The 22,742-nt window shown below is 43.3% G+C and overlaps 1 protein-coding gene across 5 annotated transcripts in view; it reads left to right on the forward strand.

Moving 5' to 3' along the window:
• Positions 1 to 12,581: 12,581 nt before the first annotated feature.
• jade3 (jade family PHD finger 3) overlaps positions 12,582 to 22,742 on the forward strand; it is a 36,940-nt gene continuing 26,779 nt past the window's right edge. Inside the window, exon 1 of one of the 5 annotated variants that reach the window (XM_042334240.1) lies at positions 12,582 to 12,952. The gene's annotated coding sequence lies outside the window, so the exon portion shown is untranslated. Of the gene's footprint in view, positions 12,953 to 13,024; positions 13,042 to 19,731; positions 19,749 to 19,999; positions 20,074 to 22,742 lie in introns of those variants that run through there. The other 4 variants (XM_042334241.1, XM_042334242.1, XM_007891091.2 and 1 more) reach the window with 4 other exon arrangements.

Consider the following 22,742-nt stretch of genomic DNA (forward strand, 5'->3'; position numbering starts at 1 on the left):
CCCCGTGCTTAAGAGTCTCCAAACCAAACTGAGAATTCCTTGCATCCCACCTACACGTGGAAATCCCAGAGATAGACTGTTGGAACGGAATGCGCTCTCTCTCCCTGGAGGGACACATCCTGTTTACCTAATTCAGGGAAGTATTAGGCGCAGGTTGGCAAGAGCCAAGGCTTGGGGACCCCAGAGTGTGCGTTGGGGTCACAGTGGAGTTTAACCAGCTAAAACCGTATAGTTTGTCATTGAGAGCACTGTCTGGCAAGCTTTCCCGCTGCTTCTCCAGCTAGGACCACCCTACCCATTAGGGCTTTGGCTTCCAAGGTTACCAGGAGCTGAGTGGGAGGATTCCCTGCCCCCAGTGACCGGTCGGCCCTTCCAGGTCCTGCTGATGAACCAGGCTGTGCTGTGCTGTCATCAGCAGTGAGTACCCTGGAATACTGTGCACCCACCTGGCATAGGAACCGGACCACCGAGACCACCAGAGAGGGTCGGCTCGATTCAGACATTCCATTGCCAGATATGTCACGTTGGAGCCAGTTCAGCTCCGGGGAGACCCCGCTTACATGTCTCCGTGTGTATGGGGTTACCTGCTTTATCAATCTGAGGCGCTGTTCCTGCTGTTGATTTGCCAGTGATCACTTTATGAAACCCGTCGGATCCTGAATGTAACCGCGTCAACTATTTACAATGTAATGCTAATCAAAATGTGGAGCCAAAGCATTCTCAGCAGTTTGGCATGTGCTTCTCTCTCTCTCTCTCTCTCTCTTTCTCTCTCCCTCTCTCTCTCTGTGAGGTGGTTCCTCTAGACTTCAGCCGAAAATAGTTTTTTTAATGCATCGACTTGGGTACGTTTAAACTCGTTTTTCCACCATGACCATGGAAGTGACATTTGTGGTACTGACGCAATGTGACAAATTTTTTTTATGTTTTATCTTTTTGTAAAGGAAAATTAAGATCTTGGCTTAAAAAAAGACTGTGGAAAATTTTATACCTGGTATATACTTTTTAACAATGGACCAACTTGTAACTTCTTTATACAGTATTAAATAATATTGAGTGTAGTTGAATCTCGCTAATGGAAATAATTTCATGTACAGTTTCTTCAGATTTACGTGCAGTAAAATATTAGTCGGTTAACTTTATGACGCACTGTGTAATAGCTTGTCAGGGTGACCATGGTGTTAGACCTATTGTGGTAACTGGGGTCTTCAATCTTGGTGTCTGTTTGTGTAGAAAACTTCCATTGGGTTTTACATGTAATGAGGATTTTGTATATAAAATTTTAATTTTTAATTCACAAAAACTTCTGTTAATGGTCACTGCTGTTATTTGATTCATTGCTATACATTTTTTCTGTAATAATGCCTTAAAACAACAAAAAATTGGAGTCCTGAGGGTTACGAGTTAGAGCAATTGCAAGCGATTGATTCCCGGGCAGTTTCCCTACTCCACATGCCCTTGTTTACCTCGTAGTAAGCAGGAACCCAACATTGGCATTGGCGGGAGAGCCTTCAGCCGCTCTGCCCCCAACCTCTGGAATTCCATCCCCCAATCACTCCGCCTTGTCCCCCTCCTTAGCCTCCTTCAAGTCCCGCCTCAAGACCCTCCTCTTCGACCATGCCATCGGCCACCCCCTTTCCCCTCCCCTCCCTTCTCCCTCCCCCCCCCTCCACCCCAATCCAACCCCAGCTCAGGTCTGAAATGCTGTACACTGTCCAGCACCTTGGGACGTCCTCCCGACGTGAAAGGCGCTATACAAATGTAATCTTGTTGTTGTTGTCAGTCAATTGATGGATTGCTTTTCTGGGGCTAATAATCTCTTTTAAAAAATCATAATAATTTGTAGCTCAATCCACGACTGTTTTTGGGACACTGCTGTGGGTAATTGGCCACAAAATACAAAGTCAATTCACTTTACAGTATATTCTGTGAAGCGCTGTGAGAATCCTCAATGACATGAACTGGTGCTAGATCAAATGCAAGGATTACTACTATATTATAATCGAATGGTGGAACAGGATCGAGGGGCCGAATGGCTTATTGCTGTTCCTGTATGTTCCTAGGATACGCCCTGGAGAAAAACAGCTGTTCCCTGAATGATGTTCCTGTAGACGTAGACTGACTGGATACTACAGCAGGTAAAGCAGTTCACCAGTGAAATTGCATCAAACCACAAATTCACCTCTGTTGATGAGGATGTCTATCACTGTGCCATGTCGGTGGTGATAATAATAATAATAATAATCCTTACATTTGATGTAGTACTTTATCATGTCGTTGAGACGTCTCAAAGTGCTTCAGAGAATATAAAATGAATTGACCGTACATTTTGTGGGAGAAACACAGCGGCCAATTGCACGCAATAATGCTAATAATCCTTGTATTTGATGTAGCACCATATCACATCTCAAAGCGCTTCACAGAATATCGAGTAAAGTGGAGTGACTGTGTTTTGTGGCCGAAGTGACGTGATGATCTTTGCGATTGGGTTGGAAGTGCGATCTTCTTCTTAGCTTTTTTCAAAAAAAAAAGAAAAAAACGCCAATTCAGCAAATTCCCTAATTTCAGTGTTTTGCAGTCATCAGTGGCTCGCGAAATGAAATGCAATAATTGCCTGTGGAAACGGTCTTGCATCTTGAATATATTACCGCATTACATAATGCGTAAGGTATGCTTACAGAAAACCATACCATATACTGTTCTAGAGCCAGATGCTGGGAATATTTGATATTTAAGCAGCGTTAGGCTGACCGAAAGGATTGCATATTTTGGTGTGAAACCACTTGTGACCAGATTTCTGGTTCTGTCGCCTCAAGCTGGTTCCATGCACTCATTTCCTCGTTGAAGTCTCTTGTTTGATTAATTCAGTGTGTCCTGAGTTAGTTGATCTAAGCCAGTCTGGTAATAAAGGGGGAATAGAATAGGAGGGCTAAGGAGGGAGGGAGCGCAGAGCTGATGAATGGAAGTGCCGGGGGTTGGGGACTGAAAATTTAGCTGACGGGGCTTTTGTTTTAATCCAATTTGTTTTGGTCAGCCGGGTGTCTGACACATACGAAAACCCATCACCGTGCTTAAAAGCTTCCAAACCAAGCTGAGAATCCATTTATCCCACCGACACATGGAAATCCCAGAGATAGTTTGTTGGAATGGAACGCACTCTCTCTCCCTGGAGAGGCACATCCTGATTACCTAATTCCGGAAAGTATTAGGCGCAGGTTGACAAGAGCCAAGGCTTGGGGACACAGAGTGTGGGTTGGGGTAACTGCTGAACCTAACCCGCTAAAACCACATCGCTTGCCATTGAGAGGGCTGTCTGGCAAGCTTTCCCGCTGCTGTCCAGCTGGACCATCCTAGTCGTTAATGATTTGGTTTGCAGGATTAACAGGGGCTGAGTGGGAGGATTCCCTGCCCCCAGTGACTGGTCTGCCCTTTGAGGTCCTGCCGATGAGGCAGATTGGCTGTGCTGTCATCATCCGTGTTTATCCAGTGTTGCGGACTCGCTTGGCTCAGGAACCGGACTACCACAGAGGGATGGCTCGATTCTGACATCCTGTTCAGATGAACGTTGAAGATCCCGTGATGCTCTTCGAATGGCACATTGCTGTGTGCAAACTGACTGCTACCCATGCCTACAAAATACACAGTCACTACACTTTAAAGCAAAATCCCGCGAGGTACTTTGAGACGTCCTCCCAATGTGAAAGACGCGCAGCAACGTGTCACAAACAGCCTTGAAATGAATAATAAAAGAATGGTAAGTGGTACAGCAATGAAAAACATTCACACAAGATACTTTTATAGATTACACCGCTGCTGTGAAAATTCTGTTTACTTCTAACTGGATGGAGGCATTTGACAGCAGTTCGAAATGGGGCCTTACATTGATACACATTAAGGAAAGAGCAGTAACAAATAATAATAATAGTTGTATTTGATACAGCGCCTTATCATGTCTTCGAGACGTTCTCAAAGCGCTTCACAGGATATACTGTAAAGTGAATTGACTGTACATTTTGTGGGTGATGTACATTTTGATGCTATATCAAATTGCAAGGATTATTATATCATGTATATATTTCATTCATTATTGCAGAGGTGTGAGTAACTTGCTGCCTGTGACTGGAAAGAACGAAATTGTATATGGTACATTGCTCCCCAGGGTGGAAACAGCAAAGCCTCAGTATTCTGAGACAGCTTTATTTACTCAATTGGCCTGCTACTACATTTTGTGCAAACTCGCTTGCCGAGCCTGACGTTGGAAAGTCTATTCTTAAACAACCAGTCCTTTTTTTTACTGAGGGTGATTCAGCAATAGTTTTCCTCATTTGAATCCTCCTCCTCCTAGGTGTACAGCCGCATGTTCATTAACACGGAAACGGTGTTTAATTTGGGGCCTTTTAATCTTTTGGATCAGTTTGAGCTATTTCCTGCTCTGTCCCTATGATCTACAGCCATTGTGTCCACAGGCATCAATCATATTGCTACCATTGTGGTGCATTCCCTGCTAATTGATGCTCCCTACCTCTACCCTTCCCCCTTTTCCCCTCTTCAGATCGCATCTGAATTCCTTAAAAATAAGGAATTTTTGGTCACTCAATCCACGACTGTTTGTGGGATAATCCTGTGCGCCGTTGGCTTCCGCGTTTAGCCCACAAAATACACAGGCAATGTACTGTATACAATTTTGTTCTTTCCAGTCACAGGCAGCAAGTTGCTCACACCTCTGCAATAATGAATGAAATATATATATGATATAATAATCCTTGCAATTTGATATAGCATCTTATCACCCACAAAATATACAGTCAATTCACTTTACAGTGTGAAGCGCTTTGAGACATCTTGACGATATGATAAGGCGCTATATCAAATGCAAGGATTATTATGATAGAGCAAGTTATCATCACAGTATTATTCTTATTATCATACTACTAATAATGCTTGCATTTGACATTGTGCCTTTTTGTGTCGAAGTATCTCAAAGTACTTCACAGAGTTTGGTCCGTGGAGTGCAGTAAGTGAAGGCTAAAACAGCAACCAGTCTGCACACAGCAAATGTCCCACAAACAGATGTGAATTGAATGACCAATTTTATCTGGGGGAGTGTTGGCCAGAGCACGAGGAGAGCGAAACTCCCTTCTCTGTTTGAATAGTGTCAGATTTTAGGATAAGGTGGTCAAAGTTGTTCCTGTAAGTTTTCTCCTATCCGTACTCTCCAGATAATTGAACCGATAATTGGTTCTGGAGTCCTGTAGTGTGTTGGTTTAGGGCGCTCGGTTTACAAGCGAGAGGACCCAGGTTCGATTCCCGGGCAGGGCAGAACCTTAGGCAAGTTTCCTTACTCCGCAGGCCTCTGCTTATCTAGCAGTTAATAGGAATTTGGTTGTTAGTCGATTGTGGATCGCTTTCCAGGTATAATAAACTCCTGAAAAAAATTATAATAATTTGGTGACTGTTTGCGGGCACTGCAGTGAGCAATTGGCTACCACATTTCGTCCACAAAATACACAGTCAATTCATTTTGCAGAATATTCTGTGAAGCGCTTTGAGGCGTCTCAACGATGTGATAAGGCGCTATATCAAATGCAAGGATTATTGTTACTTTGTGGAAATACAGCAAAAGCTCAGGAACAATTAATAATAATTGTTATGTTTGGTACAGCTCCTTTCACATCAGGAAGACGTCTCAAAGCGCTTCACAGGATTTACTGCAAAGTTGTGGGTGAACTCAGCAGCCAATTTGGGCACAGCAATGTCCTACATACGGCCATGAAATGAATGACCAATCGTATTTGGGGGATTATTGGCCTTAACCCTTACCTACCATTTGATGTAGCACCTTATCACATGGTTGAGACGTCTCAAAGCGCTTCACAGAATATATTGTAAAGTGAACTGACTGTATATTTTGTGTATAATTGAGCACAGCAGCGTCCCACGCAGACAGTCGTGGATTGAGTGACCAAATTATAATACCTCCGACGTGAAAGCCGCTATATGAATACAGTTTTGTTTTTGTAAGCGATCAAAACATCTGCTAGAGGGGGAGAGAGCTGTGATTCAAACCAGCAACAACAACAAAATGACATTTGTATAACGCCTTTCATGTCAGGAGGACGTCCCAAGGCACTGGACAATCAATGTTTCGGAAACCAAACTGAAGTCAGATCTCATTAATGACTGCCTCTGGGTAAAACAGGAAATATGAGGCTTCAGAAATCAGGTCAGCGAACAGCCCCCCACCCCCAACCCTCCGTACCACTGCCAAATTTAACATAAATATATGTGACCATGTCTGTCAATATGGATGAGGGTCTAGAATTTGAGTTATGCCATCTGAGTCCATGATATTTCTTATATTCCTTGAGATCATTGCACTAAAAAAAAACACAGGCACTGTACTTTACAGTAAATCCTGTGAGGCATTTTTGGGATGTCTTCTCGACGTGAAATAATCCAAATGTAAGGATTATTATTATTATTATTTTTTTTTTAAGAACGAGCAGAGGTTTGTAAAGACCCTCAATCCAGATTTAACTTGGATGGCGGTTTCATTTCAAGAGTCCTGTAGCATATTGGTTAGAGCACTCGTCTCGCAAATGAGAGGACCTGGATTCGATTCCACGAGCGGGGCGAAACCTTAAGCTTCCTTACTCCACCCGCCTCTGTTTACCTGGCAGTAAGTGGGAATCCAATTGATTGGCAGATCGCTTTCCAGGGAGTAATAATCCCTTAAAAAAAAATTGCTCGATTCACGATTATTTATGGGACACTGTTGGACGCAATTAGCAATTGATGTCAAGATCCTCTCACTCGTCTACAGATCCCTTCCCGCCCTGGCACCTCCCTACCTTTCTGAGCTCCTTTCTCCCTAACCCAGTACCCGCTGCCTCCTCTCGGCTGGCTCTGGCCTCTTGTTTGCCCCCCATCCCCTCCACTCCACCATCGGAGTCCTGTAGCTCAGTGGTTAGAGCACTCGCTTTGCAAGCGAGAGACCTGAGTTCAATTCCAGGCAGAGGGCGAAACCTTGGGCAAGTTTCCTTACTCCACACAGAGCCTAATAATAATCCCTCCAAAACCAAAAACAATAATAAATTGGTCATTTTCAATCTACGACTGTTTGTGGGACATTGCTGTGCGCAGTTGGCTGCCGCGTTCGCCCACAAATATACAGTCAATTCACTTTACAGTGTGTTCTGTGAAGCGCTTTGGGACGTCCTCCCGACGTGAAAAGCGCTATATCAAAATGCAAGGATTATTATTATTATTATCGGCAGCCGCACTTTCAGCCACTGCCACCCCCGAGACATTGAAACTCTCCCCCAATCCCTCTGCCTTGCCCCCTACTTCCCCTCTTTTAGAATTTGACTGAAGACCTTCCTCTTTGACCACGTTTATGCATCCTCGCTCCCCCCCGGCTCGGCCTCAAGCTCCGCCACACGAAGGGTGCTGTATAAATCAAGTTGTTGTTGTCGTTGCTCCATTTCTGGACTAATTGCCTGTGCGTTTCCACATCCAGAGCAAGATCAAAAATTCAGCTAAAATTTTAGAACCGAATCGGATCTTTTCTTTATCTCTCTTCTCTACTTGTGTCCCACATCCCTCTATTCTTTTTGCTGAATGACTCATTTCATAGCTCTGCTGATAGTTGGAGGTGCCAAGTCTTTCAGATAACACTTTAATCAGAGGTGCCGTCTACCTGTTCAGATGGATGTTAAAGATACCAGGGCACTATTCCAAAAGAGAAGGGAGATTCTCCTGATATCATGGCTACCAATCCCCCAGATAAAATTACTGTTTGTGCAGGCACCGGTCACTCTTTGATACTCGCGTTAACCAACATTTGGTTACTGATTTTTATTTCCAGAAAGTTACTTTTTGAGATGGATTTGCACCATTAATAGAGAAATGGCTCACACGTGGGTTGCAATCATGTCTAGACTCTGCCACATAAGGCTTACGTCATTCATGGCTTGTTTGGGGATGAAAAACCTCATGTGGCCAATAATACCTCCCTTTGGGGGAATCCTATCGAGAGACAGGTGTGAATGCCAGCTGCTGCCTTTCTTGGAAGATATTTAATATGAGAGAGAGAGATAATAATAATAATTATCCTCGCATTTGAGATAGCGCCTTAACATGTCGATAAGACGCCTCAAAGCGCTTCACAGGATATATTGTGGAGTCCTGTAGCTTAGTGGTTTGAGCACTCGTCTCGCAAACGGACAGGGCGAAACGGTAGTGAGTTTCCTTACTCCACACGCCTCTGTTTACCAGCAGTAAGTAGGAACCTGGTTGTTAGTCGATTGGTGGATCGCTTTTCCAGGGTAATAATCCCTTCAAAAATTAAAAAAAATTATAACTTGGTCACTCAATCCACCACTGTTTGTGGGACGCTGCTGTGCGCGATTGGCTGCCACGTTTTGTCCACAAAATATACAGTCAATTCATTTTACAGTATATTTTGTGAAGCGCTTTGAGATATCTTGAAGACGTGATAACAACAACTTGCATTTATATAGAGCCCTTCACGTGGGGTAGTGTCTTCGAGCGCATATATCAAATAAGGCGCTGTATCAAATGCAAGGATTATTATTATCATATTGTAAAGTGAATTAACTGTGTATTTTGGGGTGAAACAGGGCAGCCAATTGCGCACAGCAGTGTGCCACAAACAGTCATGGATTGAGTGACCAACACAGCAGTGGAATGTCAGTCTAACCTTCTGTATCAGAGGTGAAAGTACTACTGTACCAACTGAGTCATGCAGTGCCGAGGTAATGCAAGAGATTATTAGGCTTGTTTGCTAATCATAGCCAGACATCAACTTTTTCCTCGGTTGGATACAAACAACTGGTCGACTCAAAGGGACTCATTAGTTCAATTCCAGCTCTGCCTGAATGCACACTTTAGGTTCCCTGGTGTCTTGGCTTCTGCCAGCCATCGACTGGGTTCCTCAGGCATAAGGCAAACATGTACATCTTCTCCCAATCCTCCCAGGGGGAGCGAGTACCAGCAAGCAGGAACACTACTTGTGTGAGAGCGTTCTCAGTAACGGGATCTGAAATCTGTGGGATTCAGCAAATAGCTCCGTCGAGATGATTTTGCCATAACGTTGAAGCGCGTACAGTCCTTGATAAATTTAATGGATAGTGTAAGATTGATACACTTAATAATAGCAGCAACTTGCAATAATGTCCTTGCGTATCATGTCCTTCACGTAGAGTAGGATGGTCCAACCTTTTGGCTCCTGAAGGCGAGGAATATTTTATCCTCATTGACCAATTCCATCGCCTGGCATTGCTTGTCTCGGGGCCTGTGTTTTCGCCTACATGTGCTCGTTGGACAACAATAATAATAATAAAGCTTGCATTTGATAGTGGAGTAAAGAAACTTGCCCATTATTATTAATGGAATAATAATAATAAACCTGGCATTTGATATAGCGCATATCAAGCCTGCGAGACGTCTCAAAACGCTTTGCAGAATATACTGTAAAGTGAATTGACTGTATATTTGTGGGCGAAACGCGGCAGCCAATTGCGCACAGCAATGTCCCACAAACAGCCGTAGATTGAGTGACCAATTTTTTCTTTTTTTTAAGGAATTATAACCACCGGAAAAGCAATCTGCCAATCGACTAACAACCGGGTACCTAATTACTGCTAGGTAAACAGAGGCGTGTGGAGTAAGGAAACTTTCCCAGCGTTTCGCCCTCCCGGGAATTGAACCCAGGTCCTCTCGCTGAGCTACAGGATTCCACATTCAGTTCTAGCCACCCAGGCCCTAAAGGGAATGCTCAGGAGAGAAAGTCGGATGATCCTCAGTGTTAAAGGAATTAATTATATGAGCAACAAACAGACAAGCTCTTCCATCTTGCAAGGACTCAGAGGGGATTCTGTAGATTTGAAATGGGATTGAACAGGTAAACCCAGAACAATACTTTCAGATGCACAGAGATAGCAGAAGAAGTGGACAACAGGGTTATGGTTGCAAAGGGCAATTTCAAGGCAGATACCGGGAAGTACTTTTTAACCAGAGGGTAATTAATAACTGGAACAGGTTACCAGGAAGGTTAGTTGAGGCCAGGGATGCTGGACACAATTAATAAACTTTAATCTCTACCGAAAATGGCAGACAGGACTTCAGGAGAACGTCTCAAGGCGTTGGACAGTAAGTATTTCGGACCCGATCTGGAGGTTGGGATTGGAGAGGGTGGAGGGTAGGGGGGGAAGCAGGGAGGATGAAAGCACGGTTGGAGGATAACAGTTCACTCATTGAATTTTACATTGTTATCTTGGAGGGAAGGGGTGAAGAGAATTGAAAGAGAGAAAAAAAATAGGAAGTCCCGTTGAAACATTTATTCCTAGATGCTATCCTGCGTGAATGGTGCTATGTAAATGTACTACATAAATGCAAGTTATTGTCATGATTTGTGAGAGTGGCAATGTTTGAAAAATCCGTTTCCTTGTGGGGGGGCTATCACGATAAAAAGAATTCATCAAAGAAGGTCACGTTTTTAAGCTGGAATGTGTGTCATGTTTCAAGAAATGTTGAGAATGAGACTTATCGTGGCAAATAGGGCTCTTTGCAAATCCATTCAGAAACATGAATCAAGATTCCTTTATTTTTAAACGCAATGACTTGATGGGTCGGAGAAATAAACATGAGGAATTATTAGGATAATTATTAGGGCAATAATTGCTGATTTAGAATTAGCGAGAGAGTGACAAAGACAGATCACACTCCCATTTCCGCAAATTGTGCGTAAGGAAACTGTCTAAGAGTGATATCCGTCAAAATTGGTTGCATGTGGAATCTAAACAATACTGTCTGCACCGAGGAAATGTTTTGTGTTAGATTTATAAACCACAAAGAGCAAGATAGACCGCAAAAGCTGTGAACCATGTTCAGCTGTCGAATAGAATCTTACAGCACAGAAGGCCCCACTGGGGCTCTCCTTCTTCTGAAAGGGTAATAATAATCATTCAGTGTTGAGAGAAGACGTCTCAGTGGGGAACCTTTTAGAGATAATAATAATCCTTGCGTTTCATATATCATGTCTTTGAGACGTCTCAAAGCGCTTCACAGAGTATACTGCAAAGTGTAGTGACTGCATATTTTGTGAGCGAAACCGGCAGCCAACTGCGCACAGCAGTTTTCCACAAATGGGCGTGGATTGAGTTACCGAATTATTATTATTTTATTTATATTTTTTCTTGAGGGGTTATTATCGGGCGTGTGGAGTAAGGAAACTTGCCCAAGGTTTCGCCCTGAACTGCCGGGAATCGAACCCAGGTCTCTCGCTTGCGAGGCGAGTCCTCAAACTACAGGAGTCCGCATGAGATCCGATGGATCGAAGAGCATTTCTTCGCTCAAATCAGTTTTGTGATTTTTATTATTATATTATTATTATAAATCATATTATTATTTAATCCTTCTCCATTGGCCTTTTCTCGGAAGGGAGAATAAGGGAAGGGGAAAGAAAGGGGGGAGAGCATAGAAGAGGAGAAGAAGATACAAGAAAACAATATGGGAGTAAAGTGGAAGTAAAGGGATGGAAGGGGGAGACAGAGGAAGAAGAGAAGAGGGGAAAGAAGAAGTGGGGATTTGAGACAGGAGAAGAGGAGTACAGGGTGTCCACAAAGTTCTGTCCCTTTTTTTTCCCCCGACAATGTCATTTTATTTGCTGTTGCAGATGAGTCGAGCGTAACGATGTCGGACACCGGTGACGTCCTCCTCACTTCATCCGTCCACGCCACGGAAAGGGGTCGCAACGAACCTGCTGACCGATTGCTATCTGCCACGAAAATGACGGCGCTCACGCACTCGCAGCGATCCTCTGTTGGACGTCTCACTACAGTTAAACACTTGTACGCCAATGCCATTTGAACAATAATAAAAATAATAATAATAATAATAATAATCCCCCGCATTCGATATAGAGACTTATCACGTTGGCGCGGCGTCTCAAAGCGCTTCACGGAATATACCGTAAAGTGTAGTGACCGTAGTATTTTGTGGGCAAAGCGCGGGGGGGGTGGGGGGGGCGGCCAATTGCGCCCAACGGCGTCCCACAAACAGCCGCGGATGGAGTGACCGCGTCGTCGTTGTTGTTGTTGTTGTTTTTTTTGGAGTAATTACCATTATTATTATTATTATTACTATTATTATTCCCGGAAAAACTCCGACTGTAACGACAACGACCCGCGCACCTGACGTAGCGCCTCAGCGCGTACCGGGGGGGGGGGGAAAAAAAAAAACAACACTGAATGATGACATTAGTTATTTGCAGTTAATTCGACATGAGCTCAAATTGTTGGTCGGTTTCACCGCGGGGGGGAAGGGGGGGAAACCGCCCAAAGTGGGCGTGAGACCCGCCCACATTGGGCGAGAAACCCCGCTCAGCGGCGGGCGGGCGGGCAGACAGAGCGAGAGAGAGAGGGAGAGAAGTGCGCAGGCGCGCACTCGCCCCGCCCCGCCCGCTCGCTCGCTCGCTCGCTCGGCCGACCGACCGACCGTTGGGCCCACAATGCCGCGCGGGCTCGGCGCGCATGCTCAGTCAGCTGTGTCAACACGAGCGGGAGGGCGGGTGGACGGACGGACGGACGGACGCGCGCGCACTGGCGGCGGCTCGAGCGCCACAGAGAGCGAGACAGACAGACAGACTGACTGACTGACGGACTGACGGACGGGGAGAGAGGGAGTGAGAGAATAGCGCCGTTGTTTGTCAGTCCCGACGGCGCGGAAGAGAGAGAGAGAGAGGAGGAGGAGGAGACTGAGGAGAAAGAGCGAGAGAGAGAGCGAGAGAGAGAGAGATGGATCGACGGGGAGCCGTCAGCAGCTGCTGCCGCCGCCGCCGCCACCGCCGGTTTTCTGTGGTGTTTTGAGTGAAGGAACCTGAGGAGACGGACGGACGGACGGACGGCGCGCGGTCAAGTCAAAGTCAGTTCAGGTCGGGAGGGAGTGAGTGAGGGAGGGAGTGGCGGCGGCGGCTTCTCCCCTCCCGCCCCCTCTCTCTCTCTCTCTTTGTGTGTTTAGCAGGTGAGTGAGTGAGGGAGGGAGTGAGGCCTGTGTGTGTGTGTGTGTGGGGGGGGGGGGGAGTCTCCCTCACTCTCTGCCTCTTTCAACCAGGCCGAGGCCTCTCTCTCCCCCCCCCCCCCCCTTCCTTTCCCTTCCCTCCCTCTCCTGAACGTCACAAGGTGGCTTCGGGCCTTGTGTGTGTGTGTGTGTGTGTCTGTCTGTGTTGGAGTGGGCGGCGTTAATCGCTTCTAAGTGGGACCCGTGTAAGGTGTGGTGGTTGTGGGGAGGGGGGTGTGTGGGGTGTGGGTGGGTGTGGGGGTTGTAAACGGTGGGGAAGGGGAGGTAACGAGTAACCTGACATATTGGGCTTTGGCGCCAAGGCCGAAACTGCCCCCCGTCCCCCCCCCACTGTGAAACCTCCTCCATTCCCCTTCCCCGCCCACACCACGCGCGCCACTACATCATCGCCGTGAGACCGGCTCCTGCGAACCAGGGAATGATGATCTTGCAATAGAAAAGGAAGAGGACTATTTTTTTTAACGCCCTCCCTCCCTCCCCCCCCCCCCCCCCCCTCCCTCCCCTGTTGCTTTAAACTGGCACCTTATACTGCACTTGTCAGACACACCGAGCTGTTCCAAAGGCGCGTTCGTTAACATTACTTCAGGGAATGAACCCTTCAAGTCAGTAATCGTAATCATCGTTTTGTTGGCCCCGGCCGCGACTGCGTGCGGTCAGCCGGCTGCCAGGTTTCACCCGTGAAACGTACAGTCGGTTCACTTTGCAGCGCTTCGCAGTGTGGGGTCCTGCGGCTCGACAACAGCAACTTGGATTTGTGTCGCGCCCGCCAGGCCGGGCGGCGTCTCAGAGCGCTTGTAGCTCAGTGTCCTGTAGCTCAGTGGTTAGAGCGCTCGCCTCTCAAGCGAGAGCCCTGGGTTCGATGCCCGGCAAGGAGAAACCTTGGGCAAGTTTCCTTACTCCACACGCCTGATAATATTCCCCAAAAACCCAATAATAAATTGGTCACTTCGATCCACGACTGTTTGTGGGACACTGCTGTGCGCAATTAGCTGCTGCATTTCGCCCACAAATGTATAGTCAATTCACTTTACAGTCTATTCTGTGAAGCACTTTGAGACATCTAGAAGACGTGAAAAAGCACTATATCAAATGCAAGGATTATTATTATCCTGTGAAGTGCTTTGAGACATCTCAAAGACGTGATAAGGCACTGTATCAAATGCAAGGATTATTATTATAATAACATTATATTGACATCCCTCTTCCCCTCCCCCTAATATTTTGAAGGCAGGAAGGAAAACAACTTTTGTTTTTTTTACCTTTGTTTATAAGCGCTGTTTTATTTTTATAGGAGATTATTTCTGTCACTCACACTTTTCCAGCAGTTTTACATGATTAAAAATATCCAATTTAACCAAATATTAAGTGTTAAAAATAATTTATTTCCTACTACCTCATCCTATCTCAGACAAGTGACGCATGAACTATCTGACTCCTACCAACTTCTCTTCTGTCACGTGTCACGACAATGCTCCAACATGGGCGAGTTGAATTACTACCACTAATAATAATCCTTGCATTTGATATAGCGCTTCATCACGTCTTTGAGATTACTAACCTATATAGATTTGCCATTGAGATAGTTTGCTTATGACCGTATCTACACTGGATAGTTTATGCAGGAAGCTATCACAGTTCGGAAATGATGGGTCAAATGACCTTGTACTAAAATTCCAGTGATTCAATGAAAGAACAAACAGATCTGATAATGGTGATATGAGTACTTTGAGAGTTGAGACAGTTTTGTAGGTTTTTTTGCTACTTTTTTTTGAAAACCGTCACAGTTGTAATTTGTAGTCTTTATCTTACAAGCCAGGAAAACCTTTGTATTTGATTGACAGCTTCATTGATAATCTGCGGAGCATCTTAGAAACGCATCTGTCTTTTGTTCTACTTTTGCAGGCTGTGTGATGGCTGGCCCGGAAAAGGAGTAGCTACTTTAGGAAATCTCTAATGACTGGGTGCCAAGTCCTAAAAGATGTAATAACGTTTACAATAAGTAGTGTGGTTTAGGATCCAATACAATATAATTGGAACATTTGGGTATATCTGAATTGACGACAATATATTCTTCGATCAGGGCATTTTTTTGACGGGCCACAATGTTTGTTCAATTTTGGTACTTTTGAGTTGGAATTATGCTACAATTAGGTCTATAGCAATAATTTTTTTTACTAGATCCCTCTCCATTTGAAAAAGCAACAGAGATTTTTGGCTAGTTGCTTTTACATATCTTAAGGGAAAGAATTGCAGAAGGCTGATTTCATGCAACAGTTTGAAGCCATCATTCATGCTGAAAAACAAATTCTATTCTGGATAAAAATTTAGTTTGTTGACAGTTTAGGTTAGGCTAGGCTGTTTGAAAGCCATCCACCATTCCGCAACCTGAGCTGCCCAATATTTCAGTTATTTTATCCTTCACTTGGTAAATCATCCAGCCCTCATCTGCTTTGCATAATAACATGGTTAGTGTCTGTAGGTTAGAAAATGGAGAATAAAAGAGTTGTTAAAAAGATCTTGGTTTGTAATTGTGGGGCTCTTCATATGGTTATGTTTCCTGTGGTGGATCTGACGATGTGGTAAGGTGGATGTACTTACTCAATTGTTGTCCTTGCTGGTTAGGTGGGTTTGGTAGCCGTGGCTATGTTGTCATACATATAACTATAAAACTCCTAGTTGACTTGATGAAGCTACTGCCATGAGTGAAATTGATATCCAACACTGTTAAGCGATCCGAGACCGTGCCCCTTAATAATCCTTGCATTTGATATAGCGCTTTTCACGTCGGGAGGACATCCCAAAGCGCTTCACAGAACACACTGTAAAGTGAATTGACTGTATATTTGTGGGCGAACGCGGCAGCCAATTGCGCACAGCAATGTCCCACAAACAGTCGTGGATTGAAAATGACCATTTATTATTGTTTTGGTTTTGGAGGATTATTATTAGGCTCTGTGTGGAGTAAGGAAACTTGCCCAAGGTTTCGCCCTCTGCCTGGAATTGAACTCAGGTCTCTCACTTGCAAAGCGAGTGCTCTAACCACTGAGCTACAGGACTTCCCTTGTGAAGGGCCCTATATAAATGTAAGTTGTTGTTGATGTATAGCTCTGGAAGACCTTTGATTTAATTCCTGGTGTGTGAGAACTGAGATACTGAGGGGATGGGGGGGGGGGTGACAATTGGTCAGTACCCCTGGACAACAAAGGAAGAAATTAACCCGGGTGCTGCTGCTCCTAATCATTATCTACTGACCCTGTGGGAAAGTGTGATGTTATCTGGCAAAGATGTTGTCAGGCTCATCTGTGATGCTACTCAAAGTCAAGGGTCCTTGGGCAAGGTCTTTGAATAGGTCAACTGTGAGAATCTTAGCCCATATTGAGCCTATGCCTTCAGGAAAGGAAATACAAAAAGTTGAACTAATTAGTAAGCCAAGTATTTTGGTGAGGAATGAAGATTAGTCTAATTAATTTGTTCTATATCTACAGGGCTTAAAATAACTGCAGTAATTCGGTCCATTGGTTTACTTGGTAAAATAGTTGTTTCGAAATTACTTTTGGGTATATTAGACAAACAGTAATAACTAGTTACAAGTAGCTTTGAACAAAAATACCTTGAATCCAACTGCTAATATAGTGCAGTTAATTCATTTGCCTGTTTATTTTAAACTAGATCAACTTGGGTGAATAAGATTATAGAGAACAACTCCATTCAGCTTCTTTACCTGCAATAACTCCAATTAGTTTACTCTCAAATGCTTTGTAATTGTGTGCTGGTGTAATTCTGGTACTTGTTCCTGGCTTGCATACGATTGTGGAGGGATAAAGAATACTACTACTCTGTATGTCCATTTTATTTATTAACTCCATCCGCAAGCACTGTGGTACTTTGTTTTCCTAGGTCTAATGTACGTGTAGGGTAAAGGAGACCATTCCACCCTTACCCACCATCTATCTTCTCGGGTACACCTCTGTGGCTTCACACTATCCTGCTTTCTGGTTTCACGTGCATCTGTCCGAGGAGGTTCACATCCATCTAAGACTCAATAGCGTCTTCACTATGGCTCCTGCTGTGCTTGTACAGTCACTTCTGTGTGTCTCAGGGCTCTATCCTCGGTCTTCCCCTTTTCCTGATCTATGTGTAGAATCCTGTAGCTTAGTGGTTAGAGCACTCACCTCGCAAGCGAAATACCTGGGTTCGATTCCCGGCAGGGTGAAATGTTGGTCAAGTTTCCTTGCTCCACACATCTCTGTTTGCCTAGCAGTGAGTAGGAACCCGGTTGTTAGTTGATTGTTGGATTGCTTTTCTGTGAGTAATAATTCCTTCAAAAAAATACTACTAATAATAAATTGGTCATTCAATCCACAACTGTTTGTGGGACACTGCTGTGCGCAATTGGCTGCCCCATTTTGCCCACAAAATATGCAGTCAATTCACTTTACAGTATATTCTGTGAAGCGCGTTGAGACATCTCGAAGACGTGATAAGGTTGTTATTTCAAATGCAAGGATTATTATTGTTACATGCGCCTCTTTGCTAGCATCATTTGCGGGTAAGGAATCCACTTTCACATGCATAAGGTTGACACCTATCTCCAGCTTTTTGCTTCTACCCTCAATTCTAGGACTACCGCATTTCTGTCAGACTTCTTGTCAGACATTCACGCCCTAACTTTCTACAATTTAGTGTTGGCAAAACTGAGGCTGCCCTGCCAGTGACTCCTAACTGTTGGTGCTAATCACATCAGCCTCCCTGGGTGCTCATGGAACCAATGCAAATCCGCATTTTGCTCGACTCTTAATTCCTCACCTGCAATGCAGTAAAAATCTTCATCTATGCCTTCATTGCCTCCAGACTTCTCAATTCCTCTGCTTGCTGGCCTTTCTAGCTGTGCCCTCCACAAGCACCAGATCATCCAGACTTCTGCAACTCGCATATTCTCCTGCATAAGGCTGCTGGAGCCTACCTTATCCTTGCCAGTCTCTCTAGCTCCCTATCCTTCAATGGGTCGACTTTTTCGCTCCTGCTTCAAGTCTCCCATTCCTTCTGCCCCACAGTCAGTGGATAAACTTTCAGCCCCTTTGGTCTCATTCTTTGAAAGTCTGCTGAAATCCCTTCACCTTTCTGCTTTTAATACCTATCTTAATCTTCCCCCATCCTCTTATTTCCCACCTAGCTTGGGCTTTCATTCCCTGTCTCTGATTCATTTTGAGAAGTTTGCTGAGTGTAATTACAATTTACGCTATATATTGTAATTGAGATTTTATTTCACTGCTGATACAGTTCAGATTGGAGACCAAGATTTCTATTATAGTCAGTTTTTTTTGCCTATTTAATAACTCAGTCTGTTCATGGTTGATTAAAATGGTATTCTGAATGATATTTATCATAATAATCATTGAGTTTGATATATCTTTTCACGTTGGGAGGACATCTCAAAACACTGTAAAGTACAGTGATTTTTTTACAGGCAAAAGTGGCAGTCAATTTGTGTACAGCAATGACTTTTTTTTAGTTTCATAATTTTCATATTGGTAAATGGAAATATTGCAGTCAAGAATTTATTAGCCCTCCAGGACGTGAATGGTTCTATATAAATGCAAGTTATTGTTGTATTATGCCTGGAATTTTTTCACAACATCTTAGAGAACTGTGTAAAGTCTCAGTGGTTTAATGCACCACATTTTGTTATGCTACACTATGTACACCAGAAAGGTTTTGTTTTTGATCCCTGTTCTGTGCTGATTTAGCTGATCTCAGCTGAATGGCATAATAAAAATAATCCTTGCTTTTGATACAGCATCTTATGTTGAGACGTCTCAAAGTGCTTCTCAGAAAGTGAATTGACTATATTTTGTGGGCGAGATGCGGCAACCAGTTGACACAGCAGTGTCCCACAAACAGTCATGCATTGAGTGATCAAATTATTATTTTACTTTTAAGGGATTATATAACCCCCGAAAAGCGATTTGCTTAAGGTTTCACTTTGCTTGAGAATCCATAATTAACCTTTCTGAATGAAAATTAAGCATAATATATAGGTAGACATTCAGTATTTTACTTTTTGGGGGTGGTTGGTAAACTTCCAGCCTATGTCATTGAGTTGTGTGATATTTCTAGTATAAAAATATTTTTAGAAAAAAATTTCTCCTAATTGGGGTCATTATGTTCAAAACCAATTAATAATGGTTGTGAAATACTATGGAAACAAGACTTAATAATAATAATAAAAATAATACTTGCATTTGATATAACGCCTTATCACGTCTTCAAGATGTCTCAAAGTGCTTCATAGAATATAATATACTGTAAAGTGAGTTGACTCTGGGTCTGGCCTCCTCCTCGCCCCTCAAGTCCTCCGCTCCACCCTCGGTGGCCATGCCTTCAGCCACTATGCCCTGAGGCTCTGGAATTCCCTTCCTCACTCCCTTCTCTCCATCTATTTTCAGGTCTCTGCTGAAGACCTTTCTTTGGGACCGCGCCTTTGGTAACCTTCCTCTCCTCCCCCCGGCTCGGCCCCGGGATCCGTTACTGTGAAGTGCTCTGAGACGCAGTCCGGCATGGAGGGCGCTATATAAATCCAAGTTGTTGTATATTTTCTGGGCGAAACACGGCAGCCAATTGCACACAGCAGTGTCCCCCAAACGGTTGTGGTAAGTGACCAAATTTTTATTTTGGGGGGTGGGGGGATTATTACCCCCAGAAAGCGATCTGTTAATTGACTAACAAGCGATTAAGTTACTTTATATTCTAGGACTATGGTGCTTCTCTGCTTCATTTTTCCTTTCTCCTAGATTTTAATAAAAACCTTGGCTGCACCAAGCTACGACTTCTGGATTTCTCTCTTCAACTATGTTGTAGCATATTATGGGATCTGATGCTTCACCTTGCTCCCCAATTTTAAATAAAAGTACAATAAAGGATTCAAGCCCTCATGTCCTAACGAGGGGCTTGAATCCATAACCTTTTGACCCAGAGGTGAGAATGGAACTACTTAGCCAGACTGGCAGTATTGTTTAAATATTGGGAAAAAGTGGCAAGAACCATTGCTGTGCTCTTCCATATATACAACTTGCCATTATGTCAAAATAAGAGGAGGTGTCATTTGATTTCAAGTTTATTTCATGTAATATTTTGGATACGATTCCTTGTTTTTGAGGGCGATTACAGTATTTAGAAGATGCATTGTAATTAGTTAGCTGTTGGATATTTCTTTCCCACAATTGAGTTAAAACCAAATAACTTCCAAATTCTCCAGACCCTTCCCACAAGAAGGGAATTCAGAATCCACAGCAAATTTTCTAGAATTGAGAGACTATGCTATTAGAATATCAATGGACATTTTGCTTTCATTGCTATTAGTATGAAGGTGTTTCAAATGTCTTTTTCTACATGAACTGACTTCCAACAATATAAAATTCTTAGAATTGTGTATTGATTGGTACACTGCCATTGTCTCTCAATACATTTCTATTTCCTTAATATCGGAATGATGCTTAAGAAAACCTAACCTGTCACTGGTGGGGTTTTAATAGCAATGAAAACAAACTCCCTGTTCTGCTGAAGTGCATGTTGATATTAAAATTTCAGATTTTTTTGTCCCAAAGATATAAAATCACATAAGGATTATGTATGACAAATTAACTTCCCACAAAATGCTATCCATTGACAGATGACCCTTTGGAAAGTATACAAGAATGGTTTGGGTAATGCTTTTTTTAAACTGTGACCATGTTGAGATTGGATCTCTATTTCGTATGAAACTGGATAACTGCTCATCATTGCACGTTTAGTGCAGTGCACTGGTGTGCAATCTGGTTGCATTAACCACAAGAGCAATATAATTCATAGAAGTTTCATGCCCATTGACTATTGACTTTCCTATAGTTCATTGTTGGGGTTGGGGTGAAATACGATCATTTCATTAAACTAAATGCAGAAGAAATTAGTTTTAACTGACCTAGGTAGGTCTTCTGTGATGTGCAAGTTACTGGTTTCACCTCTTATTTAATCGACTTACAAAGTTTAGTCTGAAAATCCTGCTTTACATGCAAGTCTCATTACCCTTTTTTTTGTATCCAATAAAACTTATTATTGCTAACAGAAAAGAGAAAGGAGTTCTGTTGTCCTGGCCAACGATTACCTCATGACTGCCTTGTATGACTTTGATATTAATACCTTAACTAATAATAGTCACGCAATTACTTGTGGAACTCCCTGCCTCAATTACTCCACCTCACTCTCTTGTCTTCAAATCGCACCTGAAGACTTTCCTCTTTGACCGTGCCTCCTCTCACCTCCATGGTGTCAAATCGATCATTGTTTAGTACTCTGATATGCTATCCTGCATGAAGGGTGCTATATGAATGCAAGTTGCTGTCTACAAAAATCATTATCTAAATTTGCAAATAATTACAGTAAAGTGCTTCAGCACTGTAGAGCTGTTCTTTAATAGTTCATCATTGCGTTTTTTAAAAATGTCACTATTCTTGGCCTACCTCTGTCCCTGCTCTTTGGAACTCTATCTTGGTGTCCCTCTGTCTAGCCTTCTGCCTCCCTGCCTTGAGACTGTTTTTTCAATCGCTCTTTTGTTTACCTCACCCACCCTTCACCCCCCAGCTCGGTCTCTGTCAGCTGTGATACGTTTTTGAGGTGTCCTCCCAGCATGAGAGAAAGGCACTATATCAATGAAAGTTGTAGTGACGCAGATTGTGGCACAAAGAGAAAAATAAGCATTATTATTTTGTAATGCACATCAATATTGGTACGAAAATAACTAGTTTGGATGCACTACTCGCATTTTTGAAATGAAGTGAATTATATATCGTAAGGAATTTCTGTGACGGTTATAAATAAAAAAAATAAGATTTTGAAGTTTCAAGGTTGATTCATATTGATCTTAGTCTACCATATTATTACAGTGTGATTGATCGCTGCCCAAATAGATCAAATTAATGGAATTAGCAAGAAACGCAGCCAATAAAAGGTATCCGATGAAATGAAAACGTCTGTCATTGATCTGACAAAAGAAGCCTAATGTATTAAATGATGCATCTCATGTAAATTAGGTGTTGACATTTATAATCCCTATTTAAAGCCTCATAGTTGCAAAATTAGTGGATTGGTCCTGGCACCAATTGGGCAATTTTGTAGAATGACCTACAGGAGGAGTCAATGATTCCCCTGATGTTGTACACTAAATACTGACACTAGTAAAGTAGCTAATGTTTATTTTTACATTTGATAGTATCTTCCTGAATTCAATATATTGCCCTTCCCTCAACATTCCCTATTGTCTTTGTAGAGTACTTGGAGGGCTTTACCTTTCCCTCTCTCTGTCTTTTATACTCTGTCACACTTGTTGTTGTTTGCCATTCAGAACTATAGCTTGGATTTATACAGTGTTCTTTAGGTAGAGAGAGTGCTGTTATAGAGAGAGTGCTGGACACAGACGGGAGGTCACTCACACTTGTTTTCCTCCCTCCCTGACTATGATCTGTATCTCATCTTTCATTCTCTCACTCTTTATTTTATTTTTCCATTGTCTTTTTTGCAGTATTCACACTCTTTCATACCTGTCTCCCCCCCCTTCACTTTCTCATTTTGCTCTTCGCACTTTTTCCTCCTGAACACTCATAGCACTCGTA

Source organism: Callorhinchus milii, unplaced genomic scaffold, assembly GCF_018977255.1.
Source record: "Callorhinchus milii isolate IMCB2004 unplaced genomic scaffold, IMCB_Cmil_1.0 Scaffold4, whole genome shotgun sequence".
In the NCBI taxonomy this organism is placed as follows: Eukaryota; Metazoa; Chordata; class Chondrichthyes; order Chimaeriformes; family Callorhinchidae; genus Callorhinchus; species Callorhinchus milii.